Source organism: Eptesicus fuscus, chromosome 2, assembly GCF_027574615.1.
Source record: "Eptesicus fuscus isolate TK198812 chromosome 2, DD_ASM_mEF_20220401, whole genome shotgun sequence".
Lineage (NCBI taxonomy): Eukaryota > Metazoa > Chordata > Mammalia > Chiroptera > Vespertilionidae > Eptesicus > Eptesicus fuscus.
The window spans coordinates 111,922,803-111,940,777 of NC_072474.1; the positions used below are offsets into that span (position 1 = coordinate 111,922,803).

The window sequence follows — 17,975 nt, forward strand, 5'->3', positions numbered from 1 at the left end:
GATGGTCTCTACTTCAGATATCAGGACCCTGAAGCTCCTAGAAGTTTGGGATGTGTCCAGTGCTGCTCAGGAAATGTGTGATGGAGCTGAGAGTCAAGGCTGGGCTCTTTGCAACTCCCCGCTTTCTATTAAACTCTCCGATCTGCTTGCCAAAACACTCAGGCTCCAGGCAAGTGTGCCCTGGGGAACGGGTCTGGTCTAATGAAAGTTTTGGGGCTTTGGAATCAGACACAATTGGATACTTAATAACCAGTAGCTATTTCTTGTGGGGGAAAAAAGGCACTTGAAACTTTGTTTTGGGGATTTTTTTCTATTTTCTAAATTGGTAAATAATGTTTGGAATGATGTATATAAAGTGCATAAGACCCCACAATATATATCGAACACATTCAGAAAAGTTAGGTACTGTTAATTTCACTCTTGCCCAGTGCTGCAGATCATGAAGCTGAGATCTGTGACTCACTAGTGCTGGGCCCCGTGTCCTGATGGGGCACGTCAATATGACACTTCAGCCTCCTGAATCTGCCAGACCATATGACACAACTGCTTTGGGGCAGTGATCTATAGCAATGCCAATCTGAATTCAGAGATGAGGGAAAAGGAGGCTTCTGTGGGAGAGTTAAACACACTGAGAAAGGGCGAGCAGTGGCTAAGGTCACAGGGTGCATTTCACTGTGTATGACACCCTGGCTGAAACCCTATCCCACAGGGCCATCAGGTGAGCAATTAGAGAAAGTGGCTGAAATTGCTTCCATGTTGGTTTTTTATTCCCTTCTCTTTCTAAAAAGATCTGTGCTGAGAGTGTTGACCTGTGAGTATATGTATGTGTATAGGTGCATGACCGTGCTTGTGTATCTGTCTGTGTGTATATATGCATGTTTTTTGTGGGCATCTGTGTATATTTGTGTGTATGTGTCTCTGTGTATGTATATGTGTGTATGTGCAGTGTTGTGTGTGTGTTACATGCCCACACGTGTGCATGCTCTTGTGTTGAAGCTGGCATCCTCGTTCAGACCTCACTTCATTATGGTTTTGTTGGATGTCTCCCTCTTTCTTACCTTTCTGTTTCTCCAATTCAGACTACACAGCCCCCAAGAATGCCATCCCTCTGTGCGTGCCTTCATAGATTCTCATTTGTTAGACACCTTATTAGGGACACACATTTTCTTCACAACATTTTCATTCCACTTCTTTTATTTATTTTTTAAAATTAATTAATTTATTTTTGTTGTTAATCCTCACCCAAGATGTTTTTTCCATTGGTTTTTAGGGAGAGTGGAAGAGAGAGGGAAAGACAGAGAGAAACATCAATATGAGAAAAAACACATCCATTGGTTGCCTCCTGCATGAGCCCTGACCAGGGCCTGGACCGGGGAGGAGCCTGCAGCCAAGGTACGTGCCCTTGACCAGAATCAAACCCGGGACCCTTTGATCTGCAGGCCAATGCTCTATCCACTGAGCCAAACTGGCTAGGGCCCCCTTCTTTTATAAAAAAAAACAACTCTTCTTCCTCAAAGATCCATGCTGACATCATCTCCATCATTTCCATCACCACCTCCATCCAACTCTTCCAGACAGAGTGACTTATCCCTTGGTTCTCTAGTATTTTGTAAAGAACTCTATTGCAGAAGCTGCTAACCTGTGCTGCAATGATGCATCTTCACATTTGTCTCTCCACAACACACACTGCAGGATCCTTTAAGATAGGGACTGTGTCATGAATTCCTGGTTTAGCAGGTTGGGCAATGTTACCTGGGACATTGTAGTTTTTAATAAAAGAAAAGCATGACTAAATAAATGAATAAAGGATGAAGCATTAAGTGTAACATTTCTATATACAGAATTCTATACCTATAATATAGGAGGTAGTTAATTGTGGTAGATTAAACAATTGGGCCCAATTCTTTACCCATCCTTATTATGCCATGGTGGGCAGAAGTATGGGCATGTTTTGTGCTTTAGCCATGTGGGTGGAAAAAAAAGAGGTACCTGCTCCAAGTCTACCATTACTTCTGGGAACCTATTCCTGCTGTCCCTACAGCCTGGACTGCACTGTGGAGACATGGCAGCAGATGTTCTTTGGTTACCCTGCAGTGAGAAGGGTAACTACCCAGAAAAGCTCAGCCTAGAGCAACAGAGGCCACCCAGCTGACCTGGTGATCCAGGATGATAAAAAAAATTGTGAATTGTGGTTTTAAGCCACTGAGTTTTGGGGTGACTTGTTATACAGCATAATGGTGGTAATAGCTAACGGATATTTCAAGCTCCTTTAGTTTTTGTGAGGAGTAAATCAGATGACTCATGTCGAGTGTGTAGCACAGGCCCTAGAACATGGTAAGAAAAGATATTAGGTATCACTATTATTACTGTCCCAGCATTCCTAGTGTATAAAGGTAAGTCATTTATGGAGAAGAACAGTTGGCAGAAAAGGCAAGCGAAAATCTATCAAATTCAATGAAGCTGTCACAGCTCAGTTTGGCAGCAGCTTCGATGTTTGCTAAAAACCTTTGGTGGAATGTGAAGTGGGATGATGTGCTTTGTCTAGGAAGGCCTCAGAGGATTCACTTAGTAGAGAAAGCTGACTTGGCAAAGTGTCTTCTAGCACAGAGGCTTATGTAACTGTCCTTGTCCTCAGTGGGATGACCTGCTGGCTTTCCTATGGCATGTTCATCTTGCAAATCACTTTGTTTGACAAGCCCTCTCATTAACCATTCCTTGGAGCCAGTCTGTACACAGAAACGGACAGCTAATTCCTAGGAAGTGCCAAAGAACAGGGGTTTTAAGGGCCAAATAGTCTTTGCTGATGGGTCCCATACTCCTATCTCCCAGCCCTCCTGATCCCAGACTCAGATGCCTGGCCACTGCTAGACATCCCGCATGTCACACTCGGCATGTCATCTTCTGTCCATATCATCTTTGTCTCCACCTTGCCCCAAATATGGCTCCAACTATGCCATATCTCAGTGGATCCAGTTTAGTAAACCAGAACCTTGTGGCATCCAGTATCCCTCTCTCACTCTTCCTTACTCACTCCCTTTCCCTAGACCTCCAAGTTCTCATTATTTATCAAATCTTTTTACCACACTCCACCATTATTACTATTGCTTCATCTCTTTCCTGCTTTATAGTAAAAACCTCTATGTATGTCTTCCTACCTCAGCCTCTCCTCTATCATTTCTCTGTTCTCCAAGGTGAGCTCTTTCATCTGTCTGTACCTGTGTGTATTTTTGTGTCTGCCTCATGGCCCTATTGGACTGTAAGTTCCTTGCCTTTAGGAGTCATGCCTAGGATTTTCTTCATTCTCAAGAAATATGTGGGGGATCTAATCAGATTAGTAAATTAATTCTGATTAGGTAGGTTAATTTTTAAACAAGATCACTAGAGAAATATCTGTACATCTCTACTCCCATCTACTAAAGTAGAACTATATTGGGTAGAAAAGACAAAAAATTGAATTCATGACAAACAGCAGTCTACAAGGATCAGTGGGACTCTTTTATCCCCTTTTTCTGATTCATCTTCTGAGGCTTGGAGCTAGAGAGAGAGGACAGCAGCAATCTGAGTGTTAGTGTCTATCTTCAGAGGTCCACATCTCTTACTCTACCACATGTGAGCACCTTTTTCAGCTGCTTTATAATTCAATTATATTATGGATAATGCAAGGATGAGTATAAGAGTACTTGTCTTTAAGCCTATTATGAGGAATGAATTAAATAAAACATCATACAAGCCCATATCACTCTTGATGCCTCTATTTGGAGGATGTCAAAATCCATTCAACAGAGAAAAGAATCCATGCAGAATAGTTTGGCAATTTGCCCATGTTTGTGGTGAAATTAGGTTGAGGATCCAGTCCTTTCTGAGTCTAAAGTCAAGAACTGTCTAACTTCCTGATATTTCTTCTTCCTAAAGATAGGGTGGGGTGGGCAGGGAAGATCTCTAGGGACTTGCCTATTCTTTCTCATGATCTTCCTTTTCCATGAACACCTTTCTCCATGCCTTTTTCTATTTGATCTGAGTAAAAGTTTTTTCCTTTTTGAAGAACCAGCAGAAATATTACTTCCACACTCGTGTTGACTAAATTAGCGGGGCTACCATCTGGGCTCCAGTGCAGACCCTGATACTACCTATTATTGTCTTTTCAGTTCCTAAGATGTCAGTAACCCTTTCCAGGCCATGGGATGCCAGTGACTCCTTTTGTCAGTCAGAAGTAGAATCACCATTGATCCCAAAGAGTTATTGCAAAGGATTAATATTGCAAAGACAAAACACTCTTTTCATGCATTCTGCCACACAACGTTCCTCAGAGAGGATGTCAGAGATTACAGTGAGAGTGCAGGGGACTGAAAAGACTTCCACGCTCCTGGAAGAGACCTGCATCTGCTCTGAGTCTGGAGGGAGAAGACCAGGGCACTCAGACATGTGAGAAGGCTGACCGCTCTAAGGGAGAGAATGGTGGGGTCATAAATACCTTTCAGGTGGCCGGTGCCTTTCTTTCTCCCAGAAACAGGACATTGTGTTTATGGTGTGGCTTTGGGAGGATTAGTTGGACAGGCAGAACACAAAAAAATCCTCTTACGTCTCATCCCCTCTGAGGCCCATGTTTTCTACTTTCTGACAGCACGGCTATGACCTCATTCTTGTCACCTGTCTGCTCTTTCACCCGGAGACTGAAACAAAGCTGGCGAAATGGAGGGCTCAGCAAAGGAGTCTGGCTTTTCACCTCCCAGGTGTGAGGAAGAAAGGGCTGGTGTGGGGGAGGGCCCCTCCGCTCTATAGCCCATGACACTAAGGGAGGACAAACTGCAAAGGGTCACGGGGAGTCTCAGACACTGCCCCACATGGCAGGTTTATGGGTCACTGAAGGGCAGGGATACTTTAACAAATGCAGCTGGTCATCATTTTAGTTCTCAGTGGAAAACGAGAAGGTGCAGACACAATAAGCTGTCCCAACCAGCCACTAGGTGGATTAGTAATGCCTGAACTTGACGGAGAAGCCCGAGCTCGGGGTCAAAGGATAAACTGATTGGTGGGACCTTTTGAATGACTGACTTTTAGTGAAGTTATTAGTGCCAATTAGAATGACACCAGAGGAGAGGCTGGAAAACTAGGGGCCCCCAGAGCACGTCAGGAGAAGGGGCTTGACGGCTGAGGTGCAAAGAGAGATGGGTGATTAGGAAGCATAATTTGCTCAATTACTTGCGATTTGGCAGAAGTTGGTTTTTAGGACTGTTTTTATAACCCAAAAATGGGGGCCTCCGAAGCCTTTGAAATGAGGGCAAGGCACGTAGAGTGAAATAATTTCAACTCGGGGCAGACTTTAAGAACATAAGAACTGCCATGCTAGATTGGGATCACCAGGCCCAGCTGCCACTGTGACTCTGACAGGGGCAATGAGGGAGAGGTGTGTGCGGGCAGCATTGAGCTGTCAAACCTAGAGGTAAGGCGGTACCTGAAGATTCCTTAGCACTCTGTCAAGGACTGGCATGAAAGCATGGCCAGAAACTCTCAGCATGTTTGCCTTTCCTGTCTTGGGGAGTAAAAGGGTGGTATGTTGACCTCATGGCTTGTTAGCTATGTGAGCTTGGGCAAGAGGCTTAAACTCTTAGAGTCTCAATGTCCACATATTATATATCTTATATAATAAAAGGCTAATATGCAAATCAACCGAACAGCGGAACGACCAGTCGCTATGATGTGCACTGACCACCAGGGGGCAGACACTTAACGCATGAGCTTCCCCCTGGTGGTCAGTGCACTCCCACAGGGGGAGCGCCACTCAGCCAGAAGCCCTGAGCTGGGCTCATGGCTGGCAAGCGCAACGGAGGTGGCTGGAGCCTCTCCCACCTCCATGGCAGCGCTAAGGATGTCCGACTGATGGCCTAAGCCTCAGTAGGACATCCCCCAAGGACTCCCAGACTGAGAGAGGGAACAGGCCGGGCTGAGGGACCCCCCCCCCACAGTGCACGAATTTTGTACACGTGGCGGGCCTCTAGTTAGTTTTATAATAACTACCCTCAAAGAATCATTTCGAGCATTAAGAGGAAAAACACTAAAAGACAGCTAATACTAATATAGCACTTACAACTTACCATGTGTCCCATAAATGCATGAATGAAACACCATGTATATAAACTCATTATTCATCACACAAATATATGGGCATGGTTTTCATGATCTTCATTGTATAGAGGAGGATATTGTTTGTATTGTGTTGGGCTTAACTTCGGCACAGAGCTTGGAGCTTGGAGCTTGGTGGCTGTGGGCCTTCCCTCACACCTTTTTATCTCAAGATCTAATTAAACCATAGGGTAGTGAGTATCAGTGAATAAGCTATTGCTTACTTCAGTTTAATTGTTTCATATACCCATTCATTCAGTCTCCCAGGAGATCGGCCAACTCTTTAAGATTGGGACAGAAATGGTTGCAGGAGTATTATCCAAAGTATGGAAAAAATAGCTGGGCTCCAACAGACTTTATAATCACTTTATTCCAGGTTTAGCATTCATAGGTCTAGAATCACATTAACCAATCTTTCTATCTTAAATTAAGATCATTGACTCTACTAGACAGAGTATTGCCTTTTTCAAAGGTAACTGAAATGATACATCAGCGGTTGCTTCAGTCTCTCTTTGTTCTTTTAAAAAATATATTTAAGTTTCTTTCAGAATAAGATGGGGCCTAAAACATATTCAACGGAGTCTGTAAACATTTAAATAGCTGTTGGCTATACCTTTTCAAAGTGTATAGACAAAAGTATATGTATTTTACTTCCAGTGATCGCTTGTTCCTAAAATTACTTGATTTTTCTCAGGTCAGAAAGAACTCTCTTTAAATAGTGACAATAAGCAATTGTTTCAGCACTATGGACATTCTGAGATGGACAATTGTGGGGAGCTTTCCTGTGCATTGCCGAATGTTTAGGAGAATCACGGACCCCCATCCACTAGATGCCAGTAGCACCACCAACATTCCCAGTTGTAACAACCAGAACTATTTTCAGACATTGACAAATGGCTCCTATGGGACGGACTCTCTGTTACTGAGAATGAGTGGTTTACATTTATATCAGGGGTCAGCAAACTTTCTTTTGTAAGTCCATATAATAAATGTTTTAGATTTTGAGAGCCACATGGTCTCTGTCACTGTTATTCAGCTCTCATTGTTGTGCAACAGCAGCTGTAGACACTGTATAAACAAATGATCATGTCTGTGCTTCAGTAAAACTAGTCATCAAGCACAGGTTGGTGAGCCTAGCTGCTGTGGCTCAGTGGTTGAGCATAGAACTATGAACCAGGAAGTCATTCCTGGTCAATTCCCGGTCAGGGTACATGCCCAGGTTGTGGGCTCAATCCCCAGTAGTGGGAGGCATGCTGGAGGCAGCTGATCCATTACTCTCTCTCATGATATATTTTTCTATCTCCCTCTCTCTTCCTCTCTGAAATCAATAATAATATATTTACATAAAAAAAAGACAAACAGAGATGGGTGGATTTGGACCATGGGCCGTGTTGTGTCGACCCTGATTTATATCACTGTGAATAACATGGCATAATGTGATATAATATGGTGCTAGCATTGAGTGAAAAAGAACATTTCCATTCAAGAATCAAATGAATGTCACTGAAGGCACCACCCAGAGATACCTGCTGTTAGGACAAAAGTTTGAAATGTTACTATCTATGTATAATTTTGTATCCTGATGTTTTCCATATCATAGTATTTAAGACATAAGTAACTTTTTGGTGTTGGACATTTTTGAAAAACATAATTTTTAATGGCTAAGAATGTGCCTATTTTACTGGTGTATCACACTTTATTCATTATTCCTTGTAATTGGATATTTTAATTCCCCCCATTTTTTTCCTATAATGTGATAATAGTGCAAGGAATATGCTTATACATCTAGCTCTAATAATTTCTATAGGACAAATTTCGAATAGTAGATTTGCTAGCTTAAAGAATAAGGGTATTTTTAAAGGCTCTTGATCACTTGTACAAATCGGCCTTCAAAAATGTTCTGCTGGCTTTTATTCCTATCAGAGAACGAGATATTTTGCACTGAATTGCATGCTGGATGCTAAGCTACCAGCAGGCAGGCTGCAGAGCTATCCCACTTGACGCATCCATCTGCCAGCGCACCCGGCACAATGTCTGCTGTCTAGCCTTCAGCGAAGTGTCCAGATGTAGAGCTGAGCACAGAATTCTCAGGCCGGGACATATATCGTAACAAATTAGAAACTTATCTCCACATCTCTGAAACTACTCTGGTGTGTAGTCACACACAGAATGACCCCACAGGTTTGGGACAAGCAGGAAAAGCAATGCTCTCAGCACCCAAATTGCCTAAGTCAGCATGTCACAGGTTGAGTGGTGTAAAAAAAAAAAAAAAAAGACCTAGGACTCACAGAGAGGAGTTATTGACATGAAAGGAAGACCAGGAGGGGTCCTGTTTCCCCGCACAGTTCTGGGACTTGTGTCCCTTCAATGCGCGGAATATTACCATTAGGAAAATATCATTTATGTGGATCACTGAATTTCCTGTTTTTAATCCCTGCTAGCATTCTGGCAATCTTCAGAGCGAGCAGAAACCACAGTCGTGCTGCACAGAAAGCCTGGCTTGCCCAGGCCACCAACCCTAAGGGAAATGTCTTATAACCGGTTCTTTCTCACAGCTCCTCCTGGCCCAGGGAAGACAGCTGACCAAGGTGAGGACTTGGGCTCTGCTGAAGGAACGGGGATGCTGACATCTGTCAGGCCAGGATTGTGTACAGCGTGAGCCACACACCCCTTTTTCCAGAGAGAAACCGGGAGAGGTAATGCTTGGCTTCTGAGAGCTGATCTTCTGAGGTTCTTGCACAGTAGGGCCTCTACTCACTTCCTCGGGACAGATGGACTATGTTGCCAAAAACCCCCAGGCCCCCAAGTCAGCAGGTTAAATGCAGATGTGTTTGCAAAACCTAAAAGTACTCTGATGTGAAGGATTGTCCTGATGTTTTCTACATTATCACCCTCATTGTGTACTTTTAAATGTTTCAAGTGCGGGTCCTTTGGCTATGAAACGAGCACAGTCTTTGAAGATCTTCATCATTATTAACACGCAGTGATACTAGCCACTGGCTGAGCACAGAGTACAGGTTCTGAAAAGATTGGCCGTTTCCCACATGGAGATGAGTAAATGTAACCTGGGCACCCTGAAGGGAACAGGCATGCCCACGCCAGGCTCTCTGTTGTGGCTCTACACCATTGGCAGAGTCTTCCAGCGCTCTCCCCTTCTCATAATTCGTGATGGAGATTGCAACACACTATTCAAGACCTCACTTCCTGTACACGTTTACATGAATGCCATCTTCCTGGTGGGGCACCTCTGGCTGAATGGCAACCCATGAGCCACACCTGGCACTCTGCTCATTTTCTTGTCTCCATCACACAAGCACTGATCACTGCTTCACACGCTATGTATTCTCTTAGTTACTGTGTGTGTCTGTCTTCCGCTGAACTGTAATCTTTGCAAGGGTAGGTTGCATGTGTGTGTTTCTAGCTTATTTACTGCTTGGCCATTGCCTAAAACAGTTGACACACCTTTGAAGGCACTGCCCAGTAGCTGAGCTTTCATTTTTTTTTCTCTAGCATGCTTTTCACTTTATTCTGAATCCTCACTAGAAGTCATTAATGCCCACATTTATATTAACACACTGTTCAAGACAATCTAGACTTTTTCTATCATGCTCCTTAAAATTCTTTCATCCTCTGCCCATTGCCCAATTCCAAATCTACTTCTACTTTTTTAGGTATTTACATAGAAGCACCCCACTTCCAGGTATCAAAGTCTGTATTAATTAAAAAATTTTTTTCTTTATTGATTAAGGTATTACATATGTGTCCTTATCCCCCATTGCCGCCCCACCTCCCCCACTTATGCCCTCACCCCCCTGGTGTCTGTGTCCATTGGTTAGGCTTATATGCATGCATATAAGTTCTTTGGTTGATCTCTGCCCCTTACCCCCACCCTCCCCTACCTTCCCTCTGAGGTTTGACAGTCTGATTGATGCTTCTCTGTCTCTGTATCTGTTTTTGTTCATCAGTTTATGTTGTTTATTATATTCCATAAATGAATGAGATCATGTGATATTTATCTTTCTCTGAATGACTTATTTCACTTAGCATAATGCTCTCCAGCTCCATCCATGCTCTTGCAAATGGTAAGAATTCCTTCTTTTTTTTTTTTTTTTTTTTTTTTACCACAGAATAGTATTCCATTGTGTAGATGTACCACTGTTTTTTAATTCATTCATCTGCTGATGGGAACTTAGGCTGTTTCCAAATCTTAGCTATGGTAAATTGTGCCACTATGAACATAGGGGTGCATATATCATTTCTGATTGGTATTTCAGTTTCTTGGGATATATTCCTAGAAGTGGGATCACTGGGTCAAATGGGAGTTCCATTTTTATTTTTTTGAGGAAACTCCATACTGTTCTCCACAGTGGCTGCACCAGTCTGCATTCCCACCAGCAGTGCACAAGGGTTCCTTTTTTTCCGCATCCTCACCAGCACTTGTTCTTTGTTGATGATAGCCATTCTGACAGGTGTGAGATGGTATCACATTGTCATTTTTATTTGCATCTCTCAGATGATTAGTGACTTTGAGCATGTTTTCATATGTCTCTTGGCCTTCCTTATGTCTTCTTTTGAAAAGTATCTATTTAGGTCTGTTGCCCATTTTTTGATTGGGTTGTTTATCTTCCTTTTGTTAAGTTGTATGAGTTCCCTGTAAATGTTGAAGATTAAACCCTTATCGGTGATAACATTGGCAAATATGTTCTCCCATGCAGTGGGCTTTCTTGTTGTTTTGTTAATGGTTTCTTTTGCTGTGCAAAAGCTTTTTTATTTTTATATAGTCCCATTTGTTTCTTTTCTCTTTAGTTTCCATTGCCCTAGGAACTGTATCGGTGAAGAAATTGCTTCAGCATGTGTCTGAGATTTTGCTGCCTGTGGATTCCTCTAATATTTTTATGGTTTCCCATCTTATGTTTAAGTCCTTTATCCATTTTGAGTTTATTTTTGTGTATGGTGTAAGTTGGTGGTCTCGTTTCATTTTTTTTGCATGTATCTGTCCAATTTTCCAAGCGCCATTTATTGAAGAGACTATCTTGACTCCATTGTATGTTCTTGCCTCCTTTGTCAAATATTAATTGAGCATAGTGGTTTGGGTCTATTTCTGGGTTCTCTATTCTATTCCATTGATCTATATGCCTGTTCTTGTGCCAGTACCAGGCTGTTTTGAGAACAGTGGCTTTGTAATACAGCTTGATATCTTGTATTGAGATCCCACCTACTTTGTTTTTCTTTCTCAGGATTGCTGCAGCTTCTAGGGGTCTTCTTGGCTAATTTAGAAGCTTTGGAGAGCAGCCACTCTGGTGTATAGTGAGTGCTTAATGTGTATGTAGAGATTTAATCAAGTAGTCACCACTCTTGTATCTAGAGGGTCGGATACTGATTGTGAAGTCACATCCTTAGGTTTTGGCTGAATGGATGTGCTTCTAAGAGGAGTTTACACACTCTAATTTGCCCTGTAAACCCACCTTCAGTGCCTGCCAACAATTGTTTTATTTCCATGGTGGTTCCATGAGGTTTGTTCTATTACCTTTCTGTCTGACCAATGAAGAAAATGAAAACTAAGGTGGAAAGATGTAACAGCCCCAAGTCACTTTAGTTGCCCAAATTAGCTAGTAGCCATGCTTGGATGTGGACCCAGAGCTCCTTGCACATCAAACCCAAGACCTTTCCCCTGTAAGAGGCTGGTCTGTAGGATTCTTCAATGGGGTGGGGGGTTGGGAGTGGGAGAGGAGTTACTGTACATTTGTGATGAAGTCCCAAAGGTATAAAAGTGCCCTCTAAAGGTCCTTTTTTTCCCTGACAATTTTTAAAATGGAATCAGGACATAATAACAACATAAACATTTTTATGGGACTTTCATCTCAGAAACCCATAACACTTAAAACCTACAAATTAATTCTCAAAACTCACAAGTTAGTTAGCAAATTATGCAATAGGAACTTAACTATAATTAGAGAATAGCAACACATGAAATGTCAGAAACAGGTCTTAAGGAAAAGCTTAAGGACTCATGGACTCCCTAAGTTAGAGGAGGGGACACTTACTAGAGAAAAGTGGGACAGGAAGACAGTTTGAGCAGTTTTAGGATCTCTAGCCATAGACAGGTGACTTAGGATAACAATGGTTTCTGTGCTGTGATTAGTGAGGTCCACTGTTAATTCTCCACATTGTTGTGTCTCTATAAATAATTATTTGTCCTGAATATATATCTCAAGAATTGCATATATCATTCAATTCAACATTTATTTTGCACTAACTATACAAAACATGTAGGGTGAGATTTAGCAATTCCATAGAACATTCCATTGTCTACTTCTGTGTAAGGCATCTGAGTAGAAAATGTGTAGACTATGTTTCCTCCATCGTGATTCCATGACATCTTTCTTTTTTCTGTAATATTCATGGAAAGGCACATTTTTCTTGTCAGCTAACTCAGTGGAAAGCTGGAGAAAAACTCTAAATAGAAACTTCAAGTTCTGCACATCGGAGGCACACTGGTCTAGAATAAACCAGTAACTGGGTTGTTAAGAATGTTCTGGTGTGGAAGATAGGAGGGTTTACTGGAGTAAAATCAAAACATGTAGAGATAAATGACCATCAGCATTTCCACAGCTAAACCCTGGTAGAGGTGGGCTTCACACTCTGACCTCAGGCTCAAATGATTTTTCTTTCTGGCTAAAGGGCTCATCCAACTAGCTTCCTGTGTACAATCACAGCTTCTGTTTGCTTAAATGTCCTCCTGAACCTTGGGACATTATTTATGCCGTCTTTCGAAAGGATCTCATGACCCGAGGTTTGGGGCGTATGGTTGTAGACTCAAACTGGATATATTAGTCTGTTCAGCTGCCATAACAGAGTACCCCAAAGAGAGTGAATTAAACAACAGCAATGTATTCCCTCACAGGTCTGAAGGCTGGCAGTCTGAGATCAAGGTGTCAGCAGGGTTGGTTTCTCCTGAGGCCTCTCTCCTGGGCTTGTAGATGGCCCTCTTTTCCCTGTGTCCTCACGTGGTCATCCCTCTATGTGTGTCTGTGTCCTAATCTCCTCTCCTTATAAGGCTACCAACCATATTGGAGTATGACCCACCCTAATGACTTCATTTTAACTTAATCACCTCTTTTAAGAAACCATCTCCAAATGCAGTCACATTCTGGGGTGCTGGGTGTTAGGACCTCAACATAAGAATTTGGGGAGAACACAATCCAGTCCATAACCCTCGGTGTGCAGAAACACTGAGCTTGGTAACCCAGAAGCAAGATGATGCCCACAAAATAATAGATGCTTTTAATTCAGGTTTTGCCACATGCCTGGGGCTTTCCATGCTTTATTCCATGTTAGTGTCACACAGCTTAGAAAATTATGTCTTATGGGACCTGTTTTCTAGATCAGATAACTAAGAACAGGTAAATCATTTCCCAGCACAGGATGGTGTTCCTGAAGCCCTCCAAGCCCTTGCAGGTTGCTGGATCCAGATACTGTAGCACATTCCAGGGGGCGCTCTTGCTCAAACACATTACAAGGCTTTTACTCAGAGCCTGACTGATCTTAACTCACCTGGTAGAAGCCCCAGTGGTGATGAGAAACAGCTGAAACCAGAGGCACTGTGACTCCCAAGGCAGACGGCATCAGAACTCTGTCCTGAAAGGCCACTTAGCCAGGCCCAAGGAGGCTGAAGGACGTGTGAATACTGCACGCCCTCACATGCCGAAAGCAGGAACTCTCCACCAGCCAGGCTTGAAAGCACACGCCCAAGGCCATTGCCTCTCTGAGAGGCAGCCTGTCTCCCAGGAATGTGGCCATGATAAACGAGAAATATGTATAAAGTGTGAGCCCTTGCCCCAAAGGGTGCTGAATAAATGCCGGGTATTATACTATTGTTTATTTGGGCTACCCAAGTGCATTGGACTGAACAAGAGTATTTCTTTCACTGACAACCGCGGTCATTGTGGTGAAGAGATTCATGTTACAACATATGAATGATGCCTCTGTGTACATGTGTGTGTTTGTGCGTGTGTGTGAGTGTGTGCGCACACGTTAATATTTGGTGTGCTGTGGAAGGAGATGGGGGCTGCATTCAGCCTGGAAAATAAGCTGGGAATTTCAGGAACGTTTTGGTTACCCACAGTTCCCCTTTGATAGGCTTGCCCAAAGTATCTGACTTCTTCATGGAATCTCTCATCTAAAGGGGAGCTCAGGGATCGCCTGATACTGGTCTCTCCCTAGTTTCAAACGCCTCACTGTAACATTCAGAAGATGTGGTTAACCGACTACTGCTTGAACACTTCTGCTGATGGGGACCTCACCACCTCTGGAGGGGCATTTGTTCCTTCTGTAGACAGCTGAAGAGAAAGAAGGAAAGTAATCTTTCCAGGGCACTTTGAGTGTTTCAGGCACTGTGCCCAAAGCTTGCTATATTGCCATTTAATTTACCTCGAAGTAGGTTCTACTGCTGTTCTTATTACCACTCTCAAGGCTTCCTGTGGACCAGGGACTCTCCTTTATGCTTTAGATATGTTAAGTCATGTAATCTTTCCAAACACACTATGATGTAGGTACTCTTACTTCTCCATTTTGTGGATGATGAAACTGAGGCTCAAAGAGGTTGGTTAATCAACTTGCTCAAGGTCACACAACTACAAAGTGGTTTTGAATACAGGCAGTGGGACCTGGAATCCACACTTCTTGTTGCTATGCTGTGCTGCTTTTTCAATTAATTCTGTGTGTGTGTGTGTGTGTGTGTGTGTGTGTGTGTGTGTGTGTGTGATACTTCTTATCATTCTAAAGTCAATGACAAGAAAGTCAAGTTTCAGTGAGTTGACCTGCCTCTGTGTGACTGTGTGACTACAAAGCTTTATTATTGCTGTAACTCCAGGTGGCCTCCAGTCATGACAAAGAGCTGTCTGCACCGACTGGGACAAAAATCAACCTTCATTGGATTGTGGTCATGGAACCAGGCAGGCTTCAGTCATCCCACAGTCACCCTGCAGACTTGTGAGTCACTCGCAGAGATCTCCATTCTAAAAATAAGCATTTTTTTTAGTTAGTCTCTTCTCTTTATAATTTCTGCCTGCTCTACTCTCATCTAGATATTTTGTTCTCATCCTTCTAAAGAAGAAAATTCAAAGTGGAATAGTCATCCCTGAGCCCCAATTATATGGAGCAATCTAGTTGGGCCAAAATGAACAGAATTGTAATCTCCTAGTTGTTTATTTGTTAAGCTAATCAAATAGCTGATAAGTAAACTAAATCTGTTCAAATATCAGAGGTCAGCTACCTGTAATCTGCCTAGTTACACATATGCACGTACATGCGTGAGATACTGGCTCTTCAGTCATTCACTCTTACCTCATATTTTAGTAGCTATACCTTTAAGAAAATATTGATATTTGGATGGTAAGTCCTCCTTCTTCCTCTTCAAAATCATCTTGGTTATCCTGGCTATAAGTTTTCCTATTGATATAGGATTAATTTTTAAATTGTGCTAAAGTGTCTATTGATATCTTCACTGTAATTACCTTTAATATGTAGCTTAGTTGCCCAGCCAGTGTTGCTCAGTGGTTGAGCAACGGCCCATGAACCAAGAGGTCACTAGTTTGATTCCCGGTCAGGGCACATGCCCAGGTTGTGCACTTGATCCGAGGTAGAGGGCATGCAGGAGGTGGCATATCAGTGATGCTCCTATCTCATTGATGTTTTTATCTCTTTATCCCTCCCACTTCCTCTCTCTCGCTAAAGATCAATATAAACATATTTAAAAAATATAGCTTCATTTCAGGAGTGCTGACACCTTCTTTTAACCTGTGATTGTGCTATTTCTTTCCATTTCACTTTTATTTTTTTGAAATTTGCCTAAATTTAACAATATACTCTATAAAATTCTTAAATACATTTTGTTAGATTTAGCCAAATGCGTTTTACAGTTTGTATGTTGCAAATATGATCTTATAATATTATTTTAATCATATTTAAAAAACATTTTAATAATTTATTACATTTTAATTACAGTTTGAAAATCAGGAATCTTCACAGTATGTCCTGTGGAGTGTTGGGGTTTGGGGAAGGTGTGACTAGTCTAGGAGCCTTTGGTGGGGTGAATGTTGAAGCAGAGGGAACAGACCTCAGTTCCCCCATCCTTCCCAATACCACTCAGATATCAGAATTTGTATTTTATCCTATGGAAAATGGGAAGCCTTTGGAATGTTCTAAGTAGATTATATTCTGTCTGCTTGATGGAGAACAGGTGGCAGAGGAGAAAGAGTGGTCACAGCGAGATACGTTTGGAGCCTTTTCAAGTAACCCTGCCTAGCAGCAGTCCTTGCTGGACCTCATTAGAATATAATGTGTTAGTGGAGGGGGAACAGGATTTATATGGGATGAGTTTTGTAGATACAGCTAACAGGATTACTGATGAATTAGATATCGGCAGTAAGTGGAAAAAAGGGATCAGAAATTATGCCTAGATATTTTTGCTCAAACACCTCTGTAGATGGTGGTGACTTTGGCTAAATAAGGGAAGACTAGCAGAGAGGTGGGTTTGTGTGTGTATCTCTCTGTGTGTAGGAGAGAGACAGGAAGAAAGTGAGAGCAAGAGCATGAAATATGGATATCTAAGTCAGGTGTGGGAATATGTCAGAGGTATGGGGAAATTTTTGGGAGGGAGACATACACACAGGCAAATATTTTGAAAATTTCTAGGTATTGACAAGTGGACACATTCCCTGGATAGTGTGTTACTTAGAGAGCAGAGAGGTCATGCCACTGAAGCTAGACTGACTTGGGTTTGAGTCTTGGTTAGGGTTGGGCACATTAGAAAAGTCACCACACTGTTGGTCAACCATTTTTATCTGTGTAATGCCCTGTTTTAATTAGGATGCCTTGTCTGCAAGTAACAGAAAACTGCTCCTCAGATGGTTTAGATAATATGGAGGCAGTAAGATAGAGGGCAGCTCTAAGTTGGTAAAATTAAGCTAGCAAACAGAATTGTCAAGATCATCAATAACATAATTTCCTTTTCTATTTTAACACTCGGTGTGGTTTTAAAGGTCCTGCCATGATTTTAAGACAGCTGTCACATTTCTAAGCACCACAGGCAGAAACAGCAATGTCCAGTGGACAAAGGGAACTTGTTGTATCTTGGTTGTCTTATTTTTAGTTTTAAAGAAAACCTTTTCCCAGAAGTCATCCAGTTGACTACCTGTCACAACTTATTGGGCAGAATTGTACTCCCTTCCCCTGCATAATTCACTCACTGTCAAAGGGAGAGGTTTACAATGTTTTGCCTGAACCAAATTGAAGTCACCCCCAAGGGCTGGGGATGCCACTGGCCTTCCTGACAAGCATGGCTACATGGAGGAGGCTAAAGAATCTGAATAAAATCTATGTTTTGTTAGAAAGGAGGAAGCTAATGGTTGTTAGGAACCATTAATGTCTGTTTGGACCAGGATATTGCAAGCAACAGAGATCTACCCAAGAAATGTCAAGAAAACTCTTTTTAAAAACTATACTATGGGTCCCAAGAGAATTCAGTTTAGGAATTTATGTGTGTACAGTCAGCGGTTGGGAGTTGTAAGTGGAAAGCAGGTAGGAAATAGGGGCTGGCTCTCTTGGCCTCTCTCCCAAAGTCCCCAAACATCTTGTTTTTCTATATGCATTCACCACCTCCTCCCCATACACTCTTTTAATTTCTTTTATTTGTATCAGGTTGGACAGAACCCTTGTTGTCACCATACTCCCAATTGTTTGTAGCTCCAGCTGGATACATATTCTCAGTTTCCTAATTCCAAAATTCCTGAAAGCTCATGATGATTAGCTCAGCTCATATTTGACTTTTTAGTCATAGATTGTTAGTCATTCTC

At 42.3% G+C, this 17,975-nt stretch overlaps 1 long non-coding RNA gene across 2 annotated transcripts in view; it reads left to right on the forward strand.

The window, feature by feature from the left end:
- LOC129150912 (uncharacterized) overlaps window positions 1–17,975 on the forward strand; it is a 57,642-nt gene that overhangs the window by 34,011 nt on the left and 5,656 nt on the right. For both annotated transcript variants that reach the window (XR_008557716.1, XR_008557721.1), the window contains exon 4: window positions 14,993–15,111. This is a non-coding gene — a long non-coding RNA (uncharacterized LOC129150912). The remainder of the gene's footprint in view (window positions 1–14,992; window positions 15,112–17,975) is intronic.